Genomic DNA, 14,131 nt, shown 5'->3' with positions numbered 1-14,131 from the left:
ACCGGTTATCGGCATTCCTCTCTTGACACCGACCGGGCGTGAGTGGAGGATAGATGATAAAAAGCTATTCTAACGGGGTATCTGTACTGATAATCAGTGCAGTGATTATCAGTGCAGCCCCATCAGAGATGCCTGACAGTACCTCCTCATCAGTGCTGCCCCATCAGAGATGCCTGACAGTACCTCCTCATCAGTGCTGCCTATTCGTGCATCATCAGTGAAGGAGAAAATGTATTTATTTACAAAATTCTATAACAGAAACAAAGAAAACTTTTAGTTTTTTCAAAATGTTTTGTCTTTTTTCATTGGTTTAGCACAAAAAAAGCTTTATGTGTCTCAAAATAATGGTAAAATAGTGATTTGGGTACATCGTTGCATGACTTTTCACTTTCCCAGAGCTGAATGTGCTGGAATTTAACTTTGTAAAGAATATCCAATTGCATTCGAGGAAATTAAATTAATTTCTACTTGCACATGATTGGATGATGGAAGTCAGCAGGGAAAATTCCCATGCATACTAAAGGTAAATAGACTGTTCACTTTGCAAGGGAATTTTCCCTGCAGAGTTTCATCATCTAATCATGTGCAAGCAGAAATTTATTTAATCATCCCCTTTTATCTTTACAGTTATCTGCTGCCTCACAAAAATGATACTGATGTGGCTTATAAGGGCACATTCACACCTGCGAATGTACCCTGCCAGCGACTACATGAGTGAACCCCAGTGGGGGTTCCCACGACTAGCTGTTTGCAGGCAGCCCAATTGAAAGCATGACTGCTGGCTCTCGCAGCTTATAGCACCCACTCACATGCAATCTCTCATAATGCGATCGCATGCAAGTGATCAGCCTGCCCCCAGGGCCAATCACTCACGTGTGATCGCAGTATAAGGATAACAGTTCATGAAATTGGGTGCGATGAGTTGCGAGAACCAGCAGCCTCCAATGGCTTTCAAAGGGGATATCTACTCTGATCTAATTGCGGGAACCCCTGCTATGGTTCTCTCGTGTAATCGATGTCAGGGTACATTCGCAGGTGTGAATGCGTTCTTATGTTGCCTCTATTGTTAAAGCAAAAAGCACAAGTTTGATCTTTTATATAATGGGTGACTTCAGTTGTCCAGACACCAACGGGGACACTGATGCTTGCGGTTTTGAGTTTGTGCATCTGTATGTAGGCAGTCCTATTCATGTCTATTGGGATACAGCGGCTGCATGGACACAACTGATGGACCCATTTTGACAGTTTGGTGCGTGTACATTCGGGGGACACTCATCCACACAGCTATAAATTTGGTACCCACAGCCTGACGTCAAAGCATGTGCTGTGTGCTGTACACAGGCTCTGCACGATATGCATGGCTCTGAAGCCTGAAGCTGATACGCTCGTTTGGGCCAACAAAAAGTGGGTCTTTGAATCTACCGAATGTGGTCCAGTAAAAGAAGAATCTCCAGCCAGGAAGTTTGGAAAGGACATACATCCACTTACCAAATCCAGCGGCATTTAATGCTTTGCAGTCCGTGACTGCCAGCTCCTCATTAGACAAACAAGGAGAGACTGAGTAATCTGGATATCACGACTACCTCTCTGCTGACCAGGCTGGTTGGCAGGTTGGTCCTTGTGTATCTGCTTAATGTTTGTTATATATTTACTACAGCCTTGTGAGCTCATTCATTTTCAGCTGCATACCCCTTGGGATTTGCTCTATCATACTGTGCTGTTATCCCGCTGCTGCTTCAGCTTTATAAATGCATCGCTTCAACTGTGACTGACATGCTTAACCGCATTGAAATAGGAATTATATCTGGTCATATGCCTCCTTTCTTTACAGGACTCTATACCATTCTAAGATTGGTGTTCAGTTTTGTCAGTAGTATTATCAATATAGGAGCCTAATGCCGTGTACACACGGTCGTTTTTTGTGATGAAATAAAACGATGTTTTAAATCATGAAATAAAACAACGTTTTTGAAACTTCATTTTCAAAAACGACGTTGCCTACACACCATCGTTTTTTCAAAATGCTCTAGCAAAGCGCGGTTACTTTCAGCACTCTTTTCCATTGAAGCTAGCTTCATAACTTGCTTCTGAGCATGCGCGGGTTTAAAAACGTTGTTTTAAACGTCGTTTTGCCCACACACTATCATTTTAAATGACACAAAAAACGACGTTTTGAAAAACGACACAAAAAATTGAAGCATGTTCGAATTTTTTTTTGTCGTTTTTCAGAAGACATAAAATTACGTTTTCCCCACACGGTCATTTTAAATGACGTTTTTAAAAATGACGTTTTTTTTTCATCACAAAAAGTGATGGTGTGTACGCGGCATTATGTGCACAGCTACCTTCATAATTATTCCTGTTTATTCCCCAGGGGGGGACTTGCTCAGCTCAGTAATTGGCTGGACCATTAGTCTGCAGTGCCACTAAATGGATCTGTGTACACTTACCAGATCAGTTGGCAACTCTACAGAGAGGAATATGCACGCACTTTACATGACATGGCAGATTTTTAGTTCAGACAACGTTGTCTCGCTAATTTTATATACAGTATTTATCGGCGTATAACACGCACCCTAAATTTAAGAGGGAAGTTTTTCAGGAAAAAAACTTTACACAGCCCCCTGCATATAACACGCAGGCACAGTTTACCCTCTATTTTCAGGGTAAAAAAGTGAGTGTTATACGCCAATAAATACAGTAATTGGGTGTTGGTGATGGGTGTCAAATGTCCTGTTTATATGTGCAAAATTTAAATTTTTCTATCTAATACATATATACAATTTTTTATGCTGCTTGGTCCACCCGTAGCTTCTTTAAGGGTCCTCTCTTTCCCTTTATTATTTTTGTAGTATGAATAGGTACACCTGTGTGAATGAGCCCTTAGCTGCAGTCATTGGTGTTTTTTTAACCCTTGAACTTCAGCGTTAACCACTTCAATACCAGGCATTTATACCCCCTTCCTGACCAAGCCAATTTTCAGATTTCTGCACTGTCGCTGTTTAAATGACAATTGCCCGGCCATGTTACACTGTACCCAAACATAATTTTTATCATTTTGTACCCACTAATAGAGCTTTGTTTTGGTGGTATTTGATCACCTCTGCGTTTTTTTTTTCTAAACAAATAATGCCTGAAAATTTTGAAAAATAATGTTTTTCTTTTGAGTAACGTTATATGGGGGTAATGGCGCTGCCTGTTCCTGAAGATGACCTACAGCAGTGGTCATCAACCCTGTCCTGCAGGGCCCACTAACAGGCCAGGTTTGCAAGATAACTGAAATACATCACAGCTGATATGATTTGCTCCTCAGTGATTGCAGTATTCTAGACTGCATCTCCCCAAGGTAATACATAAAACCTGGCCTGTTAGTGGTCCCTGCAGGACAGGGTTGATGACCACTGACCTACAGGACCCTATTGGGGATCTGAATGGTGATACTCGGGCCCCTACGAAGATATCTAAATGATATATACAGTCATATACTATGATTGTGCCCGCCAGGTAAGTCTGGATTGCAGCAATGTATCAAAGTGCTATACAACTATGTAGCAAAGGTATAAACCTGTGGTACAATAATTATAATGTGTCAATCTATAAAAATATAAGCACTTTTATACATTGTTGCAATCCAGACTTGCCTGGTGGGCACAGTCATAGTATATGACTGGTCCTACTGTATATATCATTTAGATATCTTCGTAGGGGCCTGAGTCTCACCACTCAGATCCCCCATAGGGTCCTGTAGGTCATTCTTCATGAACATACAAAAATTCTTCAGGAACAGGGAGCACCACTAGCCCCATATAACGTTACTCATATTTTATAGAGCTTCCCTTCGGGGAGCCTCTTTCAGGGGGGGCTGCAGCTTTTCTCACTTCCTAAGCACGGATTCCTCTACTTTTTTTCTAACGTTTTTCTTTTGTTTCGGTTATAAAATTTTGTAAATAAATACGTTTTCTCCTTCACTGATGTGCACTGATAAAGTGGCACCGGTAGGTGGCACTGATATGCAGGACTGATGGGCACTGAAAGGCTGCAATGATGGGTAATTATGGGTGGGCATGGATGGGCATTGATTGGCAGCTGCCTGGGCACAGATTGGCATTTCCCTGGTGGTCTAGGGGGCATACCTGTGGTCCAGTGTGGATGACTATCCATGGTGGTCCCGGCGGCATCCTGGGGGGGCTGCGCTGATAAACAATCAGCACAGACCCCCCTGTCAGGAGAGCAGCCAATCTGCTCTCCTCTACTCGCATCTGTCGGATGCGAGTGAGGGAAAAGCCGACCAAAGACTCTTCCTGTTTACATCGTGATCAGCCGTGATTGATTTTGCCACCTGTCTATGGGACAAGGAGTAAAGGGAAATCTCCGCAATGGGACAAACAGGAAGTGAGAGGAAATCCCTGCAAATTAAGGGAATTCCTTGGGAACCCCCAGGTCACCAGAACTATTGACCCCATCGGAAGATTTCCCCTCTATTACTTTTCTGGGGACAACCCAATTTTATTTTACTTTCACTTTCAATGGTAAACAGGACAAATTGAGAGTGAATATCCTTAATGGGAATGCAGACAGCAATAAAAACCTAATAAGTGTTCTAATCCATCTCCACTTTATCCAAAACCCCCCCCAAAAAGTTTTGCCTTTAGTTATGCTTTAAATAGTGAACAAGTCCCTGTTGAGACGAAACGTCGGGAGGCGGTGCTCTGACGTCACCGCGTTACACGTGTGAGGACCCGGATATTCCGGGCACACGCTCCATTACAGGCCGGCCGGCTGTGTTTTATGCTCGTTTTTTATCTGGATTGATGTAAGTGCACAATCTGCTTTTATTTAATAAACCTCCATACAGTATTACGCTATGTGCTCTCCTTGGTTTTTTCATATATTTTGGAGTATTGCATCAGGCTGGTACTAGTGAGGACTATTCGTTACTGAGGTTTCACTATTGGACGGATGATTGAACCTGTTCCTGCTGTGGAGATTGGATATCTGTTTTTCATGCTGTTTTAAAATTGATTTGCGGTAAGAGTCAGTGTTACTCGTGGGTGGAGGTCTCCTGTCTGGTACCAATCACTACGCTGTGGATTTGTCTAGCACCTTTGGGACTTACTGCTTCTTCATCACCTTATTTGGGACTGTGTTTATGTCTTCAGCCCATTTTCCTTTTTTCATATACTACACTGTGGACTACCTTGATGCATTGATACTGCTATGAGGATTTCAGTATACGCCATATAAGTTTTCACTTATTAATCTATTGTTGTTCACATTATATTGGTATTTTTATCAATTCATTTCCATATCACATTGGTATCTTATCAATTTATTATATTTTTTTCTAGCGCGACTCCCTTTTTTTCCCATGCTTTAAATAGTGTAGTGAATACATTTCATCTGGGAACATTATGTGTAGAAAAAAAAAAAAACACTTCAGCCAAGCAAACATTTTTAATATAAGGTATAAAATTAATCTATTTACATTCTTAAAAGTTGAAAGTACTGACAGTGCTTTGTAAAATCCAGTGTAATAAAAAATGAAATATTGCAGAAATCTGATATTAAGATGAATAAAGAAATATAACTAGAAAACAAAGCAAAAACTGTAATATAAATCCTGATAGATGATTTGCTAATGCAAAACAATATGTTGGAAAGATGTACTGTACTGTACCTAACTTATACTTTTCAGAAAGCGATTCAGTCAACACTTAAAATAGATGAAGTCCCTTGCCCATCTGGCATCCATAAAATCCAGGCAGATTAAAAAAAAAAGTTTTTTATTGTGTATACTGTAGGGAGTTGTATGCTATAAGGAAGAGGGATTAAACATCTATATACTAGGGAAATATAAGTGTAAGCTTGGAGTGAGGTAAGTTCAAGATTTGTACCCTACTGGTTGTATGTATGTATGTATGTATGTATGTGTTTATATATATATATATATATATATATATATATATATATATATATATATAAAAAATAATAATAATTTGCTTAACCAAATCTTTTAAACAGCTTGTGACTAGATAATAAAAGAGCAGCAGCAGACTGATGAGGTTACCCCCTCAGCATGTATTTTTTTTGTCAGCACATGAGCATGCAGCAGAGCCAGGTTGCCTCAGAGTACTGCCTCTCCCTCTCATATTATGGGTAATGCTACCTTCATTTAAAATACATTATTTAATAAATAAATAACTATATAAAGGGATCTGTTTCTAAAACATAAAATTTAATATATCATGCAGATACCACTGCACACTGTATTCAACTCCAATGTAAGGTGAAAGAAAAATTGGCTTCAGCTCAGATCCCAGCCCATCGCTAAAAACAGTACGGCCTTGTGATGCTTCGCCCACATGACACATCATTCATTCAAAGAGTTATGTGAATAATTAAACCACATCTACCTTTGGCCGCCATGACTGACAGCCTGTAGGAACTGCGAGGGCGCTGGTGATTGTTCTCATAGTTCATTGATTCTTCCTGCCATTCAGTAACTGTCTGACCGAACGAGGTATGGGCATATAACTCCACTGAGTGTCCGCAGGAGCCTGTGATCTGCTAATCGCAGGTTTAATGTCTTTTAGGCTGCAAAATTATAAATCCACATTTTTTTTTCTACTTATGTGTATATATTTTTTATATTTTGGGCAAAAGTGAACTTATCCTTCAAGGTGTTTCAGTAAACTAGATCATATTCTGGCCACTAAATAGAGCTGACGATCGTAAGAATTAATCTGTTGCAGAAATGATGACCAAAATGTGTGCAGCCTATACAAATGTCTGACATTCTTCCAATAAATGTTTTATAAAAAGATCCCTAAAATGTTATTTTTTTTTTTTTTTAAGAACTGCCTGGAGTTCAATTTTAAAATGTTTAGCTCTATTGAGAAGAATTTTCGATACTTCCTAAGCTTTCAAATATTGCAATCCCCAAGTAGATGGAAATCTCTGTATATCTTTATACATCAAAGCTCAGGGATTTTCAGGGCGGCTGCACATTTACTGTATATATGTAAGCTCAATATTATTGAGATATGCAACCTTATATTTTTACTTGATATTGTTCTATGGGTAACTGATAGGATTAAAGAGAATTTGACTTCTATTGATTAAAGTACAGGAAGAGAGTTTTGAGGAAGCTTTGATTAAACTTTGGAGCTATAATTCTTTCTGAATTCTGTCCAGAGAACATAACTTATTTCCTATAAGTCTCAATGTTTAAAATGTATGTAATCTCATGCTTAACAGTAGCCTTAGATGTGTTTTTTTTATCAACCAGTTTCTTTAGGAGTAAAGGTAAGATCCTTTAGAGTAGAGGTTACACTTTTTCCTACTGCAGCTGTTTAAGATCTTCAGATTTAGTTGAAATTCTCTAGGAATCTGTAACGAATAAAAGTGCAGTTAGGGGCTTATTTTCTCATGTGACCCATGTGGATGTTTGTACTGTAGAGCATAAGTGTGCTCTAATGTAGGGCAAAGAAACAGGTTGACTGCACCCATACTGCACTCGATATTGCACTTTTTCCGAATCTAGACCGCACCTATACTAGCCTTATACATTATATGAACCAATACCACATCTAAACCATATCTAACTTTCACGTGTCGAGACTATACTGCATGCAAGTTAACAGTAACTCTCATTAAGTGCAAAGATGCTTTTAAAGGGACCCAATGATATCCGGCAGAAAAACATCTCAAAGGACTACCCTTCCCATATTAATTATTCTGCAAGCCCCCTTTGTTCCCCTGCCTCCTATGCTACCGATTCTCTTTTTTTTTTCTTAAATAGTGACTAGCATTGCCAACATAAATAAACTGATGCAGTAAGGTTCCAGCACTCGGTGGATTAAGCTTCACTGCTACACTCAAGGTGGCCGTCATCTTACGCCTAATCCTTAGTGTTAATTACTGTGTATGCCAAATTGTGTTATTACCGTTGTTAATCCATTTTATGCTTGCCTAGTTTCCAACCATATTGAGTGACAATATATAAAGCAAGGGGAGTTGCACACAGACTTTTTTGTAAAAACCTCCGGCCTTTAGAACCACTTTAAATTAACATGCAATGAGGAAAAATAACAATTCCATTTGAAGGTGATATTTATACTTGTGATAATATTGTTAACGGAAAACTATCATGAAATAATATAAAGAATGGTTTTAACCACTTAAGGACCTTGGCTGTTTTTCAAATTTGGCGTTTACAAGACTAAAACAGTTTTTTTTGCTAGAAAATTACTTAGAACCAAATATATATAATGTTTGGGGGTTTTAACACCCTAGAGAATAAAATGGCGGTCATTGCAATACTTTTTGTCACACCGTATTTGCGCAGCCGTCTTACAAGCGCACTTTTTTTGGAAAAAAATCACTTTTTTTAATTAAAAATGAAGACAACAGTAAAGTTAGCCCAATTTTTTTACATATTGTGAAAGATAATGTTACGCTGAGTAAAATGATACCCAACATGTCACGCTTTAAAATTGCGCCTGCTCGTGGAATAGCGTCAAACTTTTACCCTTAGGCGACGTTTAAAAAATTCTATAGGTTGCATCTTTTGAGCGAGCTACAGAGGAGGTCTAGGGCTAGAATTATTTCTCTCGCTCTAACAATTTGCGGTGATACCTCACTTGTGTGGTTTGAACACCGTTTTCATATGCGGGCACTACTCACGTATGCGTTCGCTTCTGTGTGCGAGCTCGTCGGGACGGGGTGCTTTTAAAACATTTTGTTTTGGTTTTCTTATTTATTTTTATTTATTTTATTATTTTTTACACTGGAAAAAAAAATGGATCACTTTTATTCCTATTACAAGGAATGTAAACATCCCTTGTAATATAAAAAAGCATGACAGGTCCTCTTAAATATGAGATCTGGGGTCAAAAAGACCTCAGATCTCATATTTAGACTTGAATGCAAAAAAAAAGAAAAAAAAATTGTTGTCACTTGAAAAAATGACAACTAGAAAATATTGCTTTAAGAAGCATGGGCGGAAGTGACGTTTTGACGTCACTTCCGCTCTGCTATGCTATGGGGACGGGTAGGGGCCATCTTGCCCTCACTCGTATCCCAGCCGACCAGGGGACAAGAACCTATCGCCTCTGCCGCTACCGACGGCTCCGGTAAGCGGCGGAGGGTGCGGGAGAGCGGCAGGAGGGGCCCTCTCCCGCCGCCGATAACAGTGATCTTGCGGAGACCACCGGTATCGTTTACAGGACCGCTCACAGTAAAGATGGATATCTCGGTTGTGGCAGCAGCTGCTGCCGTTACCAAGATATCCATCTTTAAAAACAGGATGTATATAGTCGTGAACAGGTCCTTAAGTGGTTAAATAACTAATTATTTGTATTTGCAATTATACTTTGTTAATAGAAGGAGCAATAGAGGCCAATAGAAGGAGCAGTAGTTCCGAGCGCATAGCCAGTCTATCCAACCCTTCTCACTCTGTGGAGTCCTCCCTCGGAAGTGATCCCGGAAGTGATCCCGTAGCCCCAGCTTCTTCCTGATGGCCACAGGATCTGCTCCAGGCTGAGCAGCAACAACAACTGCAGCTTCCCATCTCTGCATAGAAAAATGGATCCGGATCTGAGGCTTCCATACGGACCACTGACACACAGATGAGCCCTTGTATTTCCTGTTTCCTGTGTGATTTTATCTGTGCCATTAAAGCTATCTTAAATACTACACTCAGGTGGCGCTTACTTCTCTACCTTCTTCTTGCCTATCATAGAGCCAGCTCTGTGAGGACAGCAGCTGCCATTGATCTGCCATGATTAATCCTTGAACTACTTATGGACTAATTGTTTATTTAGCATAAGATTTCAGCCAGCGTGTGCACTTACGTATTTGCGTTTACAGTTCCTTGTTCTTGAATGTAAGAAACATAAAAAGAGATGGTCTTCAGTCAGTTGGAATCAGAACTGGTCACTTAGGGATAATTTTATTAAGGAATTGGTAAACCTTAATACATGCAGTATAATATATTTTTCATGTGTGAAGCACATTTTAACTTTAACTAATGCATCTTCTATTTTTTTGCTTGTTTTGTAAATGTATCTGATGATGTTTTTGTACAAAATGTACAATGGAATACTACAATCTAAAAAAAAAAAGAAATCGTGAATTTTTCATTTCCTGAATTTCTTTTCCAAGTACTGCTTTCCTGATATACTTCTGTGTCTTATTTCTTATAGATCTATGCATCTGTAATTAATATGTTGAGCAAACACATGGATTTTCCTTCATATTTGTTTTTCCCCTTTTTGGTTGAACTAGATGTGCCTTTTTTCAACCCAACTATGTAACTATATGCATTCTTCAAAAAGGGCTTTTACTGTGCTTAAAGTGACCCTGTCACAAAACAAGCAAAAAACAGGCACACTGTAAAAGCAAAAGAACACTTGTCAACAAGTGTCAACTTCAATCTTTGTTGCAGGGCTACCACTGCTCCTGTTATTCCATTCTCTGGCCCTTACATCACTACGGTATATTCTTTTACATGGTTCCTCTAGTCTTACTTGTGACAGGATTGCTTTAAGTGTAGGTTGTGCCATGTTAGGCCCCTTTCACATTGGACCTGTAGCCGCGGTGGCGGTATATCGCCGCTAAAAAAAGCAGCGCTATACCGCCGAGATTGCCGCGGGAATCGTCCGCTAGAGGTGCAGTATTAACCCCCGCTAGTGGCCGATAAAGGGTTAATACCGCCCGCAATGCGCCTCTATAGAGGCGCATTGCGGGCAGTATTGCCGCGGTTTCCCATTGTTTTCAATGGGAAGGAGCGGTATACACGCCGCTCCTCTCACCGCTCCAAAGATGCTTCTGACAGGAGATTTTTTTGTCTCCCGCCAGCGCATCGCCTCAGTGTGAAAGCCCTCCGGCTTTCACATTGAGTATGCAGTGCAGGAGTTTTTCAGGCGGTATAGCAGCGCTATTTTTAGCGCTGTACCGCCTGAAAAACTCCTCAATGTGAAAGGAGCCTTATGGCAGAGGGATCAAAAGCTGAGGGCATTCTAGTTTGACTGGAAATACTCTTTGCCATGGCTGATGCATCAATAAGTAGGCCTTTTTGGGTGCAGACTACCTCATATGGTGAACTTGCATTGTTTTGCTAATAAAGTAAGTGTTAGAGAGTTAGGCTGCCCGTAAGTTAGGAAGGGGTTAAGGCTGGCAACTCCTTGTGACGAGCCATAAATACAAGTGGAGGCAACCTAGCTGCGTCTTTAGATCTTGGATGGGAAAGTACAAGGAGGACTGCAGCCACTTGTGACTGGCTCCACTCTTTGGGGGCTTTCCCCTTTTTTGGGTAACCAGTCAGAGTCCTGAACATGGTTATGGACTTTCATAGAAAGGACTTTGCTATCTGAGTTATAAACTGGGCAGCCTGAGCTAGGATGTACTCGAACCGTGTATAGAGAGAGCTGTAAAATACTGTTTTACATTAATTCTTCAGTAAATTATTTAAAAGTTCCTACATGCCTGTCTGAAGTTGTTTGGCCAAGGGGTGAATGCAAGGTGTATAAAAGAACAGGGTTTATAAAGGGGATGGAGAGGAAAGTGGTGAGAGACACATTACACAGGCTTTACCTGCCGTGGATCTGGAGAAGAGGCTACATAGCCAATGCTAAGGGTAACCAAAGTGATGTCGCGTGCTAAAGCAGACAGCCAGTGTGAAGTGTGGTGACTTGGCATGGATGATAGATTGCCCTGGTAGCGAGAGGGTTTGTGAGCTCGACCCCTTCCCTAGTGATTGGTGTCCAACCAATATGGGATGGACATCACGGCACGGAGTATCCTATGCATCAAGCCTGTCAAGGTAGAGTAAAGAGAGAGAAGTAAGATCCTTGGGAGTTCAGAATTTTGGGTACGTGTAGAGAATTCACAGCTTAAATGTCAGTGAGAAGTCTTAGATTTTCATTGGGAGCAATGTGACAAGATGGATGTGTTGGTGGATAGGGACACAGGCTCTGTGGTGTCCCCTCAGAAGTCCTGCATCTAGTGTAAGAAGGCAGTGTACAGTTAAGAGAAATGTAAATCACTGGGGAAGCACATCGTGCACAGACATAAATTTATCCTTGTTTTTGCTCCCATCTTCTTAGCATCCACGCTTTCCAGCTTACACACAACATTTGCACATAGGACATGTTGCCTTCTTATATCCAACCTTTGGATGCTCTCCAGAAGAGATTTATTTGTGAAATGAAAGTTATATGTCAGATAATACAATACATCCCGCAATTTAATTAATATATATATATAATATATATATATATAAATAGAGCACTTCATGTCCGACAAGTCTAAGGAGGACTCTAAGTTCTTGCCTATATAGTACTGTATAATTAAATTTTTTAGGTGGAATGCTTGATTCTTCTAATTTTAAGGATGACTCTATATACAAGTCATGCACTGTATCTATTATAGGGCTATATTCAGGTAGAATTAGGCGGGCATAGCGTATCTCAGATACACTACGCCGCCGTAAGTTTGAGCAGCAAGTCCTGTATTCACAAAGAACTTGCGCTGAAACTTACGGCAGCGCAGTGTAACTGGGCCGGCGTAAGCCCGCCTAATTCAAAATAGGCTGGCTGGGGGCGTGTTCTATGTAAAATACTAGTGACCCTACGTATTTGACGTTTTTAAGGAACGGCGCATGCACTGTCCATGGACGTATCCCAGTGTGCATGCTCCAAATGACGTTGGCAAATCGTCATGCTTTCGACGTGAACGTAAATTACGGCCAGCCCCATTCACGGAGTTACGCAAACGATGTAAAATTTTCAAATTTCAACGCGGGAACGATGGCCATACTTAACATTGGCTGCGCCATGTTTTTGGTGGTCTATCTTTACGCCTGAAAACCCCTTGCGTAAACGGCGTATCTTTTCTGCGACGGCCGGGGCGTACGTTCGTGAATCGGCGTATCTAGCTGATTTACATATTCTAGGCGTAAATCAGCATACACGCCCCTAGCGGGCAGCGTATATATACAGTTAAGATACGACGGCGTAGGAGACTTGCGCCGGTCGTATCTTGGCAACATTTAAGCGTATCTCAGTTTGAGCATACGCTTAAAGTTGCGAAGGCGGGGATTCGGACTTACGACAGCGTATCTACTGATACGCCCATCGTAAGTCTATGTGAATCTACCCCATAGTGTACTTCTAGTTCATGGATGGAGTGCTTATTTTTTCTATTTTTGCACATACCCTTATTAAGTAGCAGGATTTAAGCTGCAGTTTTAATATTGGCCAATTGTGTTTTTTTTGTGTTTGTGTTTTATTTATTTTTATTTTCTTCTTTCTACTTTGTAGTAATAGTAGTATATTTTTTTTCTACAAAATGCTGTGTTTTTTCAGAGCCCAATATTTGCAGAATTTTTATGAGTGACACATTGTGGAGTAGAGTCTCAGCCAGGTTTTAATTTAAAAAAAATTCTGTTTAACCTAAGTTGCACCAGTGACTCCTCCTTATTTGAAAAACACAAACTAGTATATGTATTAAATTTATATTTGGTGGACTTGGAGGACTTTTCATAAATTTTTTGGACTAAAAAGTTAACTATGCAGTAGACAGCAAAAGTATAAGGGCTCTTTCACACTGAGCGCCTGTACAGGTCCGTCTGTCAGTTTTTATTGCGGACCTGTACGGGTGCTCCGTGCTCCTCTATGGAGCCGCGGATGTCAGCGGTGATATGCCCGCTGACATCCGACCCGCTCTGATCCGCCAAAGTGTGACGGAGGAAAAACCTACTTTTTCTTCCGTCTGGCCGATTGGATCAGGTGAACACGGACATACGGTCCGTGTTCATCCAAACCCCCATAGAGGGAAGCGAAGAAAAGACAGGGCGGTCCCTGCACAGTGTGTGCGGGACCACCCTGTCATCCGCCGGCTCAGCGGGGATCAACGGAGCGATCCCTGCTGAGCAAGCGGAGGTGCACGGGATGGATCATTACTGATCCGCCCAGTGTGAAAGAGGCCTAACAAGCTTGCCTCTATTCTGTTTGTGACTGAAAGCTGCTTTCACATGAAGGTGTATACTGTAGTCCAGGCATTAGCGAGCATGGTTAGTGTGTATTCGATCAGGCTTGTTAAGCCCCGTCCACAAGTACAAAGGAAACAA

The sequence above is a fragment of the Rana temporaria genome, chromosome 5 (assembly GCF_905171775.1).
Source record: "Rana temporaria chromosome 5, aRanTem1.1, whole genome shotgun sequence".
NCBI lineage: Eukaryota > Metazoa > Chordata > Amphibia > Anura > Ranidae > Rana > Rana temporaria.
Note: the sequence above shows the minus strand (reverse complement) of the source record.